Below are 14,855 nucleotides of genomic sequence, written 5' to 3'. Positions count from 1 at the left end.
AACCAGCCAAAACATCAATGCACCAAAGCTTACAAATAATAGGCAAGAAGATGAAATATACCCGAAAAAATAGAGCTGATGTCGAAGCCAATTTCTCCCTCTGCAGACCTCCAATTAAATCTTCACCGTTCAGAATGAAGAACAAGATGTGAAGAATCTACAGTTCAAATTTCACGTCGATCCAACGGTAAAAGAATGAGAAAATGCCGTTCCAAAATTGCTGCTCTGTGTAAAAACGGGAAACCTAATTTCTCTATTGCGAAGCCAATTTCTCTCATTGCAAATCTCGAATCAACATCTCCACCGACCAGAATGAAGAACAGAATGATAGAAATATACATTTTAAATTTCAAGCCGATCCAACGGTGAACAACTGAGAAACTGCATTTTGAAATTTACTGCTTTAGGCAAAAACGGAAATTTCTGTTTTTCACTCTTCTCTCTCACTTGGTGGCTATTCTCTATCACTCTCAATGACCCTCAAAAACTGATTAGGGTTGTGGCACAATGGGTGCAAGAGACACCCTCAAAATATTGGGCTTGGGCCTCACAAAGGAGATAAAAAAACCCAACAAATCTCCCCCTTCTCGACTAGGTGGAGGCCCTCGCCATTCCGGCGATCAAACAACATGTTTCAAACTTTTCTCTTGACAATGCTTTTGTCATCATATCAGCACCATTGTCATCAGTGTGAACTTTTTCAAGTTCCAACAACTTGGAATCTAACACATCCCATATCCAGTGATACCTAACATCAATATGTTTAGATCTTGGATGAAAAGTAGAATTCTTGGCAAGATGAATAGCACTTTGGCTATCACACAACAACACATAACGGTCTTGCTTGAAACCAAGTGCTGCAAGAAACTTCTTCATCCACAACAACTCTTTACAAGCTTCAGTTGCTGCAATAAACTCTGCCTCTGTGGTAGAAAGTGCAACACACTTTTGTAGCCTTGACTGCCATAAAATAGCTCCCCCTATAAACTTGACCAAATAACATGAAGTAGACTTTCGAGAATCAATATTTCCTGCCATGTCTGCATCAGTAAAGCCAACTAGCAAAGGTTTCTCACCACCAAAACTCAAACTCAAGTTAGTTGTACCTTTGAGATATCTCATAATCCATTTAACAGTATTCCAATGTTCTTTACCTGGATTAGGGAGAAAACGACTCACTGTACCAACCGCATGAGCAATGTTTGGTCTAGTATACACCATAGCATACATCAAACTTCCAACAGCTGAGGCATAAGAAATTTCATCCATTGCTTGTTTCTCCTCATCAGTGGTTGGACACTGCTTGGTACTCAACTTAAAATGAGGAGCAAAAGAACTAGCAACACATTTGGCATCATTCATGTCAAACCTTTGAAGCACCTTCTTTATGTACTTCTCCTGTGACAAATAAAGCTTCTTGGAATCTCTATAATGAGTAATAGTCATGCCCAAAATCTGTTTGGCAGGACCCAAGTCCTTCATAGCAAAGAACTTGCTCAACTATTTCTTCAACTCATTAATCCTCAAAGCATTCTTGCCCACAATCAAAATATCATCCACATAAAGCAAAAGAATGATAAAATCATCATCAGAAAATTTTTGCACAAATACACAATGATCTGAAGTTGTCTTACGGTAACCATGCTCCCGCATAACAGATTCAAACTTCTTGTACCACTATCTTGGAGCTTGCTTCAACCCATAAAGACTCTTCTTAAGCTTGCACACAAAATCTTCCTTTCCTTTAACAACAAAGTCCTCCGGTTGCTCCATGTAGATCTCCTTATCTAAATCACCATGAAGAAAAGCCGTTTTCACATCCATTTGCTCAATCTCCAAATCAAGAGATGCTGCTAATTCAAGCACAGCATGAATGGATGACACCCTTACAATAGGAGAAAAGATCTCCTCATAATCAATACCTTTTCTCTGGCTAAAACCTCTAACAACCAATCTAGCTGTTCCGGGGGTTACCTGAAACTATAGGTCGATCTCGGATGAGATCTTCTGTACTGGTCGGAGCCGACGTGTCCGGCAGGTGTGTAGCGGCCGGAGCTGGTGTGTCCGACTTGTTGGACCTGGTGATGGTGCTGATCCTTCGTCCCCGGAGGGTGGGGGGTACCTGCAAGGGACTCCGATGCTTAAGTTAGCAAGGGTATTAAGCAGGTATTGAGTAGAATCAGAGTATGAGTTATACCTGGGTGCTCCAGTGTATTTATAGTGGTGAGACGTGACCTTTTTGGATAAGATAAGTTAGTTATCTTATCTTATCTTTATCTTTGAGTTGAGGTCAGCATATCTTCAACGGAACCGCCTCTATCCTATAGGCTTGGGCTGCCTTAGGATTCGGGTCGTACTCCTCTATTTGGGCCCTTAACTGGGCTCTCCTGTCGATTTGGCGGAGCTCTTTGGAAAGAGGTCGGATAGTTTGACCTGAAGAGGTTGGTCGCTTTATTTCGAATCATCCCAGGTCGGATAGCTCGACCCAAGGTATGAACAGTGCCCCTGCTTGAGCTCGATCTTCTTTTCGAGGTCGAGTCTTTGACTTCGGTCCTTCTTAAAGTCGAACTCAAGCACTTGTCGATTCCTTTCTTTGTAAAGTCCTTTTTTGAATGTAGAACGTTTTCTAAAAGCGCGCGCCTTTGTATTAGCGCTTTTTTGGGAACGCAAGCGGTTTTGATATCCGTATTTAATTGGCATTAATTGCCCTTCATTTTCGATTGGCTTTTATTTTGAATTTTGCGATCAAAAAACGGTTTCTCTTCTTCATTTCTTCTTGCGTAACTTCTCCCTTTACTCTCTCATTTTTCTGTTTCTCTCGTCTGCTCTCTGTCTTTCGCTTGCGCCTCTACTTTCTTGTGTTTGTGGCGTCGCTTGGCGTTCTTCTGGGCAGCCTTTATCTCTGTGCTTCCACTCTTCCTCGAAGCTTCTTTCGTCTCCAGGTTAGTCCCATTTCGTATTTTGTTTTCAGCTTTTGCGATGAAGTTTTCCTTTTGATCTTCTTTTTGGAGAAAGTTTGGATTTTTCTGTTTTTATCGTGCTTGACTTTGTTGCATACTCTGGGATTTTCTTCGTTTTTTGGTGTGAACCTTTTTCTTGTTGCTTGAATCTTTTTCTTTTGCATGTTGCCGCCGTTTCTGTTGATGCCTTGGTTGATGATTTTGCTTGATTTTTTTTAAAAAGTTTTGTGCCTTTGCTATTTTTCCGTTTAGCCTTTTTGGTGTTCTGATAAATTGTAGCAGCAGTGTTGGTATACTGTGGGAGCAATGCTTTTCCTGATAAACTGTAGAAGGGTGGACCTTTTGCGTTTTTGCTTCCTTTGCTTTCTTTTCTGGATTTTATTTTGATGAGTGCCGAGATGTAGACTGTAGAAATGATTTTGAAGACCCTTCTTGTTTACTGCCCCCAAGGGATGCTCCAAGACTTCTTCTCTTGAGTCTTGGGGTTTTTCCCTTTTTGGTTTATTCGTCCGTCAAGATGTTTTGACCCATGTCCGAGATGTTTTTAAGTAATCCACTCTTCTTTTCTTTTTATAGGATTTAGTTGGCCTCATGTCTTCCCGAAATAACGTTGTAGAGATGCCTTCCCAGGTTCCTGCGGGTATGGCCGATTGGGTGGACTCCATGGTTCTCCTGTGTGTCTCGCTGGCTGACTCTGAGTTTTGTGCTCAGCTTAGGCAGTTTCATAGTGTCTGTAGCAATTCTGGTGATGAGAAGAACTATGAACTTGTCCCTCCTTCTTCTGACTAGAGAGTCTGTTTTTCAACTCGGGTTACTGATGGTCGCCCTTTCTTTTATGCTTATGACTTTTTCTTTGGTCAGCTGGGTATCACCCTTCCTTTTACTCAATTTGAAATCGACTTGTTATGGTCTTGTAATGTTGCCCCTTCGCAACTTCACCCCAACTCCTGGGGTTTTATAAAAATTTTCCAATTGTTGTGCAATGGCTTTGGTATTCCTGCTTCCCAATCTCTCTTCTTCTACTTGTTTGTCTTGACTAAGCCTGGAGTGGTGAAAAAGAAGGCAACTTGGGTCTCCTTTCGTTCCACCCAGGGAAAGAAGGTTTTTTTCCATGTTTGACGAGTCATTCCGCGATTTTAAAAACTATTTTTTCAAGGTCCGAGCTGTTAAAGGAACTCGGCCCTTTTTTCTGGACGAAAATGATGAGCCTGCCTTTCCCCTGGAATGGCAAAAAGATGTGAGGGTCTCCAGGTATTCTTGGGACATGTTGGACGAGGCTGAGCGAGCCTTTGTGACTGTTTTGGAAGAACGCTGGGGTCAACCTCCCCATCTTGATACAAAAAATTTCTAACCAATCCTTCTCTTCTTCAAACTGAACTGGGTATCTTGTGTTTTCTTTGCTGTTTGTTTATGTTACTTGTAGCTGTATTTCCAACTTGTTCGATTTGTAGCTTGACTTCTGTTTTATTTGCAGAGGCAATGAAGAATAATGAATCTATGAAAGCTTTTAAGAGGGTGCAGAGGGCGACTACTGCCAGGAATATTGCCGCCAAGGCGGCTGGGGAGGGGTCCTCTCAAGTGCGTGAGAAACCAGCAGTGCCGAGTTCCCCCAAGGTGAAAAAAGTGATTCCGACACCTCGGGTCTGCTTGGTGGATCCTGACCCTACTTCTGCCGTTCCATCTGTTGCCCCTCCAAGTAAGAAACAAAAGACGGTTGAGCCCTTCGATCCTCCATCATTTGGAATTTATGGCCCGGAATCACGTGCAGATGGCGTTTATGGCGGCCGCTATTCACCGGACAGCTCAAAGTCTCCCTCTTCATGCCACCAAGGCATTTATGGAGGAGGCAAAGCAGGAGTTTGACCGGATGAAGGGGCTGAAGGAGGAGCTCGAATTAAAGGTGACCAAGTTTGAGAAGGATCTAGAAAATGAGAATGCGAGTTCCCTTTCGCTGGCGGCTTCTTTGAGGTTGGCCGAGGACACAGCCCTGATGCATAAGGAGAGTTACGTCACGACCTATCGGGAGGTGATGCGCCTGAGGGAGGAGTTGAACAATGCCCGGGAGGATTATTCTGAGCTCCAAGGTCATCTCGTGGGCAGTGTGACTACTGCTTACGAGAACTTGAAGGAGCAATTTCGGGTCATTGCTCCCGAGGCCGATCTCACCCCTTTCAGCCTGGACAATGTTGTCAGGGATGGCAAGATTGTCCCTGATGACGATGGTGATGATGATGCTGATCCTCCTCCTGTGTCCTCTGCCAAAGTGTCGACTTCTTCTGCTCTTCCGGTTGCGCCTGATTCAGATTGCCAGGTTCTGAACCGGGAAGATGGAACTGTAGATGCCGTGCCTTTTCAGACTCGTCCTCCTTCTCCTTGTCCTGATGATGCCATGAAAGTTCCTGAAGCTTGTTGATCTGTAGCTGCCCCGGCTTGTGGGCTTTTGAAACTTTTTTATTTAATCGCTGACACTTCTTAGTTGCTTTATCTAGCAACTTTTATATTTTGAACAATAGCTTGCTATCTTTTGGTGGTAAGTTTTGGTGGCCTTTTACGGCCTTTTTAAAAAAGTAGTTTTTTGACTTGGCATCTTCTTCTATTTGCTGATGTTTGAAATTTTGCAGCTTGATGATGAGCGGATAATTTGTACGCTTTTTGGCATTGTTTTTAGTATGCTTTTAGTATGATCTAGTTAGTTTTTAGTATATTTTTATTAGTTTTTAGCTAAAATTCACTTTTCTGGACTTTACTATGAGTTTGTGTATTTTTCTGTGATTTCAGGTATTTTCTGACTGAAATTGAGGGACCTGAGCAAAAATCTGATCCAGAGACTGAAAAGGACTGCAGATGCTGTTGGATTCTGACCTCCCTACACTCGAAGTGGATTTTCTGGAGCTACAGAAGCCCAATTGGCGCGCTCTCAACGGCTTTGGAAAGTAGACATCCTGGGCTTTCCAGCAATATATGATAGTCTATACTTTGCCCAAGATTTGATGGCCCAAATCGGCGTTCAAAGTCACCCTCAGAAATTCCAGCGTTAAACGCCGGAACTGGCACAAGAATGGGAGTTAAACGCCCAAACTGGCATAAAAGCTGGCGTTTAACTCCAAGGAGAGTCTCTACAGAAAATGCTTCATTGCTCAGCCCAAGCACACACCAAGTGGGCCCGAAAGTGGATTTTTATGACATTTACTCATCTCTGTACACCCTAGGCTACTAGTTTTCTATAAGTAGGACCTTTTACTATTGTATTTTCATCTTTTGATCACTTTAGATCTCTAGATCATCTTTGGACATCTAGTTCTTAGATCAGATCTTGGTTCTTCTGGTTCCCTCTTTGGGGCCGAAACCAATGATCACTTTTGTTCTTATGTATTTTCAACGGTGGAGTTTCTACACACCATAGATTAAGGTGTGGAGCTCTGCTGTACCTCGAGTATTAATGCAATTACTATTGTTCTTCTATTCAATTCCGCTTGTTCTTTGTCCAAGATATCACTTGTTCTTCAACTTGATGAATGTGATGATCCGTGACACTCATCATCATTCTCACTCATGAACAAAGTGACTGACAACCACTTTTGTTCTACAAGCATACGAGGCTTAGTGAATATCTCTTGGATTCCTGATACACGATGCATGGTTGATCGCCTGACAACCGAGTGCTCGCCTGACAAATGAGCCAGCCATTCCGTGAGATCAGAGTCTTCGTGGTATAGGCGAGAACTGATGGCAGCATTCAAGAGAATCCGGAAGGTCTAACCTTGTCTGTGGTATTCTGAGTAGGATTCAATGATTGAATGACTGTGACGTGCTTCAAACTCCTAGCAGGCGGGGCGTTAGTGACAGACGCAAAAGAATCGCTGGATTCTATTCCAGCCTGACCGAGAACCGACAGCTGATTAGCCATATGCTGTGACAGAGCATAGGAACATTTTTACTGAGAGGATGGGAGGTAGCCACTGACAACGGTGAAACCCTTGCATAAGCTTGCCATGGAAAGGAGTAAGAAGGATTGGATGAAGACAGTAGGAAAGCAGAGAGACGGAAGGGAAGGCATCTTCATACGCTTATCTGAAGCTCTCACCAATGATGTACATAAGTATCTCTATCTTTATCTTTATGCTTTATTCATCATCTATACCCATTTGAGTCTGCCTGACTAAGATTTACAAGGTGACCATAGCTTGCTTCATACCAACAATCTCCGTGGGATCGACCCTTACTCGCGTAAGGTATTACTTGGACGACCCAGTGCACTTGCTGGTTAGTTGTGCAAAGTTGTGTAGTGAATCACAATTTCGCGCACCAAGTTTTTGGCGCCGTTGCCGGGGATTGTTTGTGTATGGACAACTGACGGTTCATCTTGTTGCTTAGATTAGGTATTATTTTTCTTCAGAGTTCTTAAGAATGAATTCTAGTGTTTCAAGGTGATGTTCTTATCATCACCAAAGCTGATTGATCATCATCAATTTAGCTCTTGAATGCAATGTCCTGCTGAAGCTTAGCTAGCTATGTCTAATTCCTTTAGACTAAAGCTTTAGACTAACATTGTATGATTCCTGGAATTCTCATTAAGAATTTTGATACCTTTATTTTCTTTTCCACTTAATTTTCGAAAAATTCAAAAAAAAAAATTACAAAATCATAAAAACAAAAAAAAATATTTCTTGTTTAAGTCTAGTGTCTCATTTTAAGTTTGGTGTCAATTGCATGTTTCTGTTCTTCTTGCATTTTTCAAATTTATGCATGTGTCTTCATTTATCTTTAAGTTGTTCTTGATGATTTCCTTGTTTTGATCTTTGAATTCTATTGACTTGAGTGTTTTGTTATTTCTTATGAGCATTCTCATTTTGTTAGTGTCAGTAGTATACAAACTGCTAAGTTTGGTGTCTTGCATGCATTATTATTTGATTTTAGTTGCATTTTGATTATTCCTTATTATTAAAAATCCAAAAATATTTTTAATTTGTGTCTTTTCAAGTCAATAATACAGAGAATTGAAGATTCAGAACATACTGCAGAGGAATCACACAGAAAAAGCTGGGCATTCAAAAATGCCCAGTGAAGAAGACAGACTGGCGTTTAAACGCCAGCCAGGGTGCCTGGCTGGGCGTTTAACGCCCAAAAGGGTAGTAGTTTGGGCGTTAAACGCCAGAATGTGCACCATTCTGGGCGTTTAACGCCAGGATGGCACAAGGGGGAGGATTTTGTTTTCAAAATCAATTTTTTTTTCAAGTTTTCAAAGTTTTTCAAAATAAAATCTTTTTCAAATCATATCTTTTCAATCAAATGTTTTCAAAATCAATTTCTTTCCTTTTTCCAAGATACTTACTAACAATTAATGATTTGATTGAACATTTTAAGTATGTTGCCTTTTCTGTTGAGAAAGGTTTAATGTTTGAATCATATCTTTTCTTGTTAGGCAAGTCATTAATTTTTAAAAATCAAATCTTTTTAAAATTGTTTTCAAATCATATCTTTTCAATCATATCTTTTTAAAACCATAACTTTTCAATCAAATCTTTTTAATCACATCTTTTTCAAAATAGTTTTCAATCAAATCTTTTTTATTTCTAATTTCAAAATCTTTTTCAAAAAAATCACTTGATTTCTTCCCCACTTTTATTTTCGAAAATTAATTAGTGTTTTTCAAAATGTTTTTAAAATCCTTTACTTAATTTTCGAAAATTACTTCCTTTCTTCTCACATCCTTCTATTTATGGACTAACACTATTCCTTGATGCAAAATTCGAACTCCATCTTCTTTGATAAGTTCGAATTTTCTACCTCTGTCTTCCATTTTTCTTTTCCTCTGACACCTCAAGGAATCTCTATACTGTGACATAGAGGATTCCACATTTTCTTGTTCTCTTCTCTTTCATATGAGCAGGAACAAAGACAAAGGCATTCTTGTTGAAGCTGACCCTGAACCTGAAAGGACCTTGAAGCGAAAGCTAAGAGAAGCTAAAGCACAATTCTCTATAGAGGACCTAACCGAATTCTTCAAAGAAGAAGAACACATGGCAGCCGAAAACAACAACAATGCCAACAATGCAAGGAAGGTGCTGGGTGACTTTACTGCACCTACTCCCGACTTCTATGGGAGAAGCATCTCTATCCCTGCCATTGGAGCAAACAACTTTGAGCTTAAGCCTCAATTAGTTTCTCTAATGCAACAGAATTGCAAGTTCCATGGACTTCCATTGGAAGATCCTCATCAGTTTTTAGCTGAATTCTTGCAAATCTGTGACACAGTCAAGACTAATGGGGTTGACCCTGAGGTCTACAGACTGATGCTATTCCCTTTTGCTATAAGAGACAGAGCTAGAATATGGTTGGACTCTCAGCCTAAGGAAAGCCTGGACTCTTGGGAAAAGCTAGTCAATGCCTTCTTGGCAAAGTTCTTTCCACCTCAAAAATTGAGTAAGCTTAGAGTGGAAGTCCAAACCTTCAGACATAAGGATGGAGAATCCCTCTATGAAGCTTGGGAAAGATACAAACAATTAATCAGAAAGTGTCCTTCTAACATGCTTTCTGAATGGAGCATCATAGGTATTTTCTATGATGGTCTCTCTGAACTACCCAAGATGTCTTTGGATAGCTCTGCTGGAGGATCTCTTCATCTAAAGAAGACGCCTACAGAAGCTCAAGAGCTCATTGAAATGGTTGCAAATAACCAATTCATGTACACTTCTGAAAGGAATCCTGTGAACAATGGGACAAGTCAGAAGAAAGGAGTTCTTGAGATTGATACTCTGAATGCCATTTTGGCTCAGAATAAGATATTGACTCAACAAGTCAATTTGATTTCTCAAAGTCTGTCTGGAATGCAAAATGCACCAAGCAGTACTAAGGATGCTTCCTCTGAAGAAGAAGCTTATGATCCTGAGAACCCTTCAATGGAAGAGGTGAATTACCTAGGAGAACCCTATGGAAACACCTATAATTCTTCATGGAGAAATCACCCAAAATTCTCATGGAATAATCAAGAGAGACCTCAACAAGGTTTCAACAATAATGGTGGAAGAAACAGGTTTAGCAATGGCAAGCCTTTTCTATCATCTTCTCAGCAACAGACAGAGAATTCTAAGTAGAACCCCTCTGACTTAGCAACCATGGTCTCTGATCTAATCAAAACCACTCAAAGTTTCATGACTGAAACAAGGTCCTCCATTAGGAATTTGGAGGCACAAGTGGGACAGCTGAGCGAGAAAGTTACTGAACTCCCTCCTAGTACTCTCCCAAGTAATACAGAAGAAAATCCAAAAGGAGAGTGCAAAGCCATAACCATGGCCGAATCTGGAGAGGAAAGAGAGGAAGTGGACGCCACTGAGGAAGGCCTCAATGGGCGTGCACTGACCTCCAATGAGTTCCCTAGTGAGGAACCATGGGAATCTGAGGCTCAAAATGAGACCATAGAGATTCCATTGGATTTACTTCTGCCATTCATGAGCTCTGATGAGTATTCTTCCTCTGAAGAGGATGAGTATGTCACTGAAGAGCAAGTTGCTAAATACCTTGGAGCAATCATGAAGCTAAATGACAAGTTATTTGGAAATGAGACTTGGGAGAATGAACCTCCTTTGCTCACCAAAGAACTGGATGACTTGTCTAGGCAGAAATTACCTCAAAAGAAACAAGATCCTGGGAAGTTTTCCATACCTTGTACCATAGGCACCATGACCTTCAAGAAGGCTCTGTGTGACTTAGGGTCAAGTGTAAACCTCATGCCTTTCTCTGTAATGGAGAAGCTAAGGATCTTTGAGGTACAAGCTGCAAGAATCTCACTAGAGATGGCATACAACTCAAGAAAACAAGCTTATGGACTTGTATAGGATGTCTTGGTGAAGATTGAAGACCATTACATCCCTACTGATTTCATAGTCCTAGAGACTGGGAAGTGCATGGATGAATCCATCATCCTTGGCAGACCCTTCCTAGCCACAGCAAAGGCTGTAATTGATGTTGATAGAGGTGAACTGATCATTCAAGTGAATGAAGAATCCTTTGTGTTTAAGGCTCAAGGATATCCATCTGTCACCATGGAGAGGAAGCATGAAGAGCTTCTCTCAAATCAGAGTCAAACAGAGCCCCCACAGTCAAACTCTAAGTTTGGTGTTGGGAGGCCACAACCAAACTCTAAGTTTGGTATTGAACCCCCACATTCAAACTCTAAGTTTGGTGTTGGGAGGTTCCAACATTGCTCTGAGCATCTGTGAGGCTCCATGAGAGCCTTCTGTCAAGCTACTGACATTAAAGAAACGCTTGTTGGGAGGCAACCCAATGATTATATTTTATCTATTTTCCTTTGTTATTTTATGTTTTTTGTAGGTTGATGATCATAAGAAGTCACAAAATCAATTGAAAAAGCAAAAACAGAATGAAAAACAGGAAGAAAAATAGCACACCCTGGAGGAAGAACCCACTGGCGTTTAAACACCAGTGAGGCTAGCAGTTGGGCGTTTAACGCCCAGTCTGGCACCATTCTGGGCGTTTAACGCCAGAAAGGGGCACCAGACTGGCGTTAAACGCCAGGAAAGGGCAAGAACCTGGCGTTAAACGCCAGAAATGGGCACCAGCCCGGCGTTTAACGCCAGAAATGGCTCAAAACGTGATTTTGAATGCCACTTGGTGCAGGGATGACTTTTTCTTGACACCTCAGGATCTGTGGACCCCACAGGATCCCCACCTACCCCACCACCCTCTCTCTTCTTCTTCACCCATTTACCAATCACTTCAAACCACTTTTCCTCCAAAACCCACCCTTACATGACCGAACCCTACCCCTCTCTTCACCTACCTCACCATTCATAATCAAACCACTTCTTCCCCCCTTTTGGCCGAACCATAAGCCACCTCCATCTCCTCCTTCTACTCTCTCCTTTCTTCTTTTGCTCGAGGACGAGCAAACCTTTTAAGTTTGGTGTGGTAAAAGCATTGCTTTTTGTTTTTCCATAACCATTTATGGCATCCAAGGCCGGAGAAACCTCTAGAAAGAGAAAAGGGAAGGCAAAAGCTTCCACCTCCGAGTCATGGGAGATGGAGAGATTCACCTCAAGGGATGCACTTTCCTCCACAAAACTATTGGGAGCAAATCAACACCTCCCTAGGAGAATTGAGTTCCAACATGGGACAACTAAGGGTGGAGCACCAAGAATACTCCATTCTCCTCCATGAAATTAGAGAAGATCAAAGAATCATGAGAGAGGAGCAACAAAAACAAGGAAGAGACATTGAGGAGCTCAAGCACTCCATAAGACCTTCAAGAGGAAGAACAAGCCGCCATCACTAAGGTGGACCCGTTCTTTAATCTCCTTGTTCTTTGTTTTTCTGTTTTTCGAAATTTTCATGCTTATGTTTATCTATGTTTGTGTCTTGTGATCATTAGTGTCTTAGTGTCTATGCCTTAAAGCTATGAATATGAATCCATCACCTTTCTTAAATGAAAACTGTTTTTATTACAAAAGAACAAGAAGTACAGGATTTCAAATTCATCTTTAAAACTAGCTTAATTAGTTTGATGTGGTGACAATACTTTTTGTTTTCTGAATGTATGCTTGAACAGTGCATATGTCTTTTGAATTTGTTGTTCATGAATGTTAAAAACTGTTGGCTCTTGAAAGAATGATGAAAAAGGAGACATGTTACTGAGGATCTGAAAAATCATAAAAATGATTCTTGAAGCAAGAAAAAGCAGTAAATACAAAAAAAAAAAGAAAAAAAAAAAGAAGAGAAAGAGAAAAATGAAAAAGAAAAAAAAGGGGGAAAAAGAAAAAGAAAGAAAAAGAAAGAAATAAAGTTGTGATCCAAGGCAAAAAGAGTGTGCTTAAGAACCCTGGACACCTCTAATTGGGGACTCTAGCAAAGCTGAGTCACAATCTGAAAAGGTTCACCCAATTATGTGTCTGTGGCATGTATGTATCCGGTGGTAATACTGGAAGACAGAGTGCTCTGGGCCACGGCCAAGACTCAATAAGTAGCTGTGTTCAAGAATCATCATACTTAACTAGGAGAATCAATAACACTATCTGGATTCTGAGTTCCTAAAGAAGCCAATCATTCTGAATTTCAAAGGATAGAGTGAGATGCCAAAACTGTTCGGAGGCAAAAAGCTACTAGTCCCGCTCATCTAATTTGGAGCTAAGTTTCATTGATAATTTGGAGTCTATAGTATATTCTCTTCTTTTTATCTTATTTGATTTTCAGTTGCTTGAGGACAAGCAACAATTTAAGTTTGGTGTTGTGATGAGCGGATAATTTGTACGCTTTTTGGCATTGTTTTTAGTATGTTTTTAGTATGATCTAGTTAGTTTTTAGTATATTTTTATTAGTTTTTAGCTAAAATTCACTTTTCTGGACTTTACTATGAGTTTGTGTGTTTTTCTGTGATTTCAGGTATTTTCTGGCTGAAATTGAGGGACCTGAGCAAAAATCTGATCCAGAGACTGAAAAGGACTGCAGATGCTGTTGGATTCTGACCTCCCTGCACTCGAAGTGGATTTTCTGGAGCTACAGAAGCCCAATTGGCGCGCTCTCAACGGCTTTGGAAAGTAGACATCCTGGGCTTTCCAGCAATATATGATAGTCTATACTTTGCCCAATATTTGATGGCCCAAACCGGCGTTCAAAGTCACCCTCAGAAATTCCAGCGTTAAACGCCGGAACTGGCACAAGAATGGAAGTTAAACGCCCAAACTGGCATAAAAGCTGGCGTTTAACTCCAAGGAGAGTCTCTACAGAAAATGCTTCATTGCTCAGCCCAAGCACACACCAAGTGGGCCCGGAAGTGGATTTTTATGACATTTACTCATCTCTGTACACCCTAGGCTACTAGTTTTCTATAAGTAGGACCTTTTACTATTGTATTTTCATCTTTTGATCACTTTAGATCTCTAGATCATCTTTGGACATCTAGTTCTTAGATCAGATCTTGGTTCTTCTGGTTCCCTCTTTGGGGCCGAAACCAATGATCACTTTTGTTCTTATGTATTTTCAACGGTGGAGTTTCTACACACCATAGATTAAGGTGTGGAGCTCTGCTGTACCTCGAGTATTAATGCAATTACTATTGTTCTTCTATTCAATTCCGCTTGTTCTTTGTCCAATATATCACTTGTTCTTCAACTTGATGAATGTGATGATCCGTGACACTCATCATCATTCTCACTCATGAACAAAGTGACTGACAACCACTTTTGTTCTACAAGCATACGAGGCTTAGTGAATATCTCTTGGATTCCTGATACACGATGCATGGTTGATCGCCTGACAACCGAGTGCTCGCCTGACAAATGAGCCAGCCATTCCGTGAGATTAGAGTCTTCGTGGTATAGGCGAGAACTGATGGCAGCATTCAAGAGAATCCGGAAGGTCTAACCTTGTCTGTGGTATTCTGAGTAGGATTCAATGATTGAATGACTGTGACGTGCTTCAAACTCCTAGCAGGCGGGGCGTTAGTGACAGACGCAAAAGAATCGCTGGATTCTATTCCGGCCTGACCGAGAACCGACAGCTGATTAGCCATATGCTGTGACAGAGCATAGGAACATTTTCACTGAGAGGATGGGAGGTAGCCACTGACAACGGTGAAACCCTTGCATAAGCTTGCCATGGAAAGGAGTAAGAAGGATTGGATGAAGACAGTAGGAAAGCAGAGAGATGGAAGGGAAGGCATCTTCATACGCTTATCTGAAGCTCTCACCAATGATGTACATAAGTATCTCTATCTTTATCTTTATGCTTTATTCATCATCTATACCCATTTGAGTCTGCCTGACTAAGATTTACAAGGTGACCATAGCTTGCTTCATACCAACAATCTCCGTGGGATCGACCCTTACTCGCGTAAGGTATTACTTGGACGACCCAGTGCACTTGCTGGTTAGTTGTGCAAAG

The 14,855-nt window shown here is 41.1% G+C and overlaps 1 non-coding gene across 1 annotated transcript; it reads right to left on the bottom strand.

The window, feature by feature from the left end:
- Nucleotides 1–9,385: 9,385 nt before the first annotated feature.
- On the bottom strand, nucleotides 9,386–9,493 carry LOC130950641 (small nucleolar RNA R71). Its single transcript, XR_009073673.1, has one exon. It is a non-coding gene; the product is annotated as a small nucleolar RNA R71 (small nucleolar RNA).
- Between the last annotated feature and the right edge of the window lie 5,362 nt (nucleotides 9,494–14,855).

This window comes from Arachis stenosperma, chromosome 1, assembly GCF_014773155.1.
Source record: "Arachis stenosperma cultivar V10309 chromosome 1, arast.V10309.gnm1.PFL2, whole genome shotgun sequence".
In the NCBI taxonomy this organism is placed as follows: Eukaryota; Viridiplantae; Streptophyta; class Magnoliopsida; order Fabales; family Fabaceae; genus Arachis; species Arachis stenosperma.
Note: the sequence above shows the minus strand (reverse complement) of the source record. Positions and strands in the feature narration are given on the sequence as shown.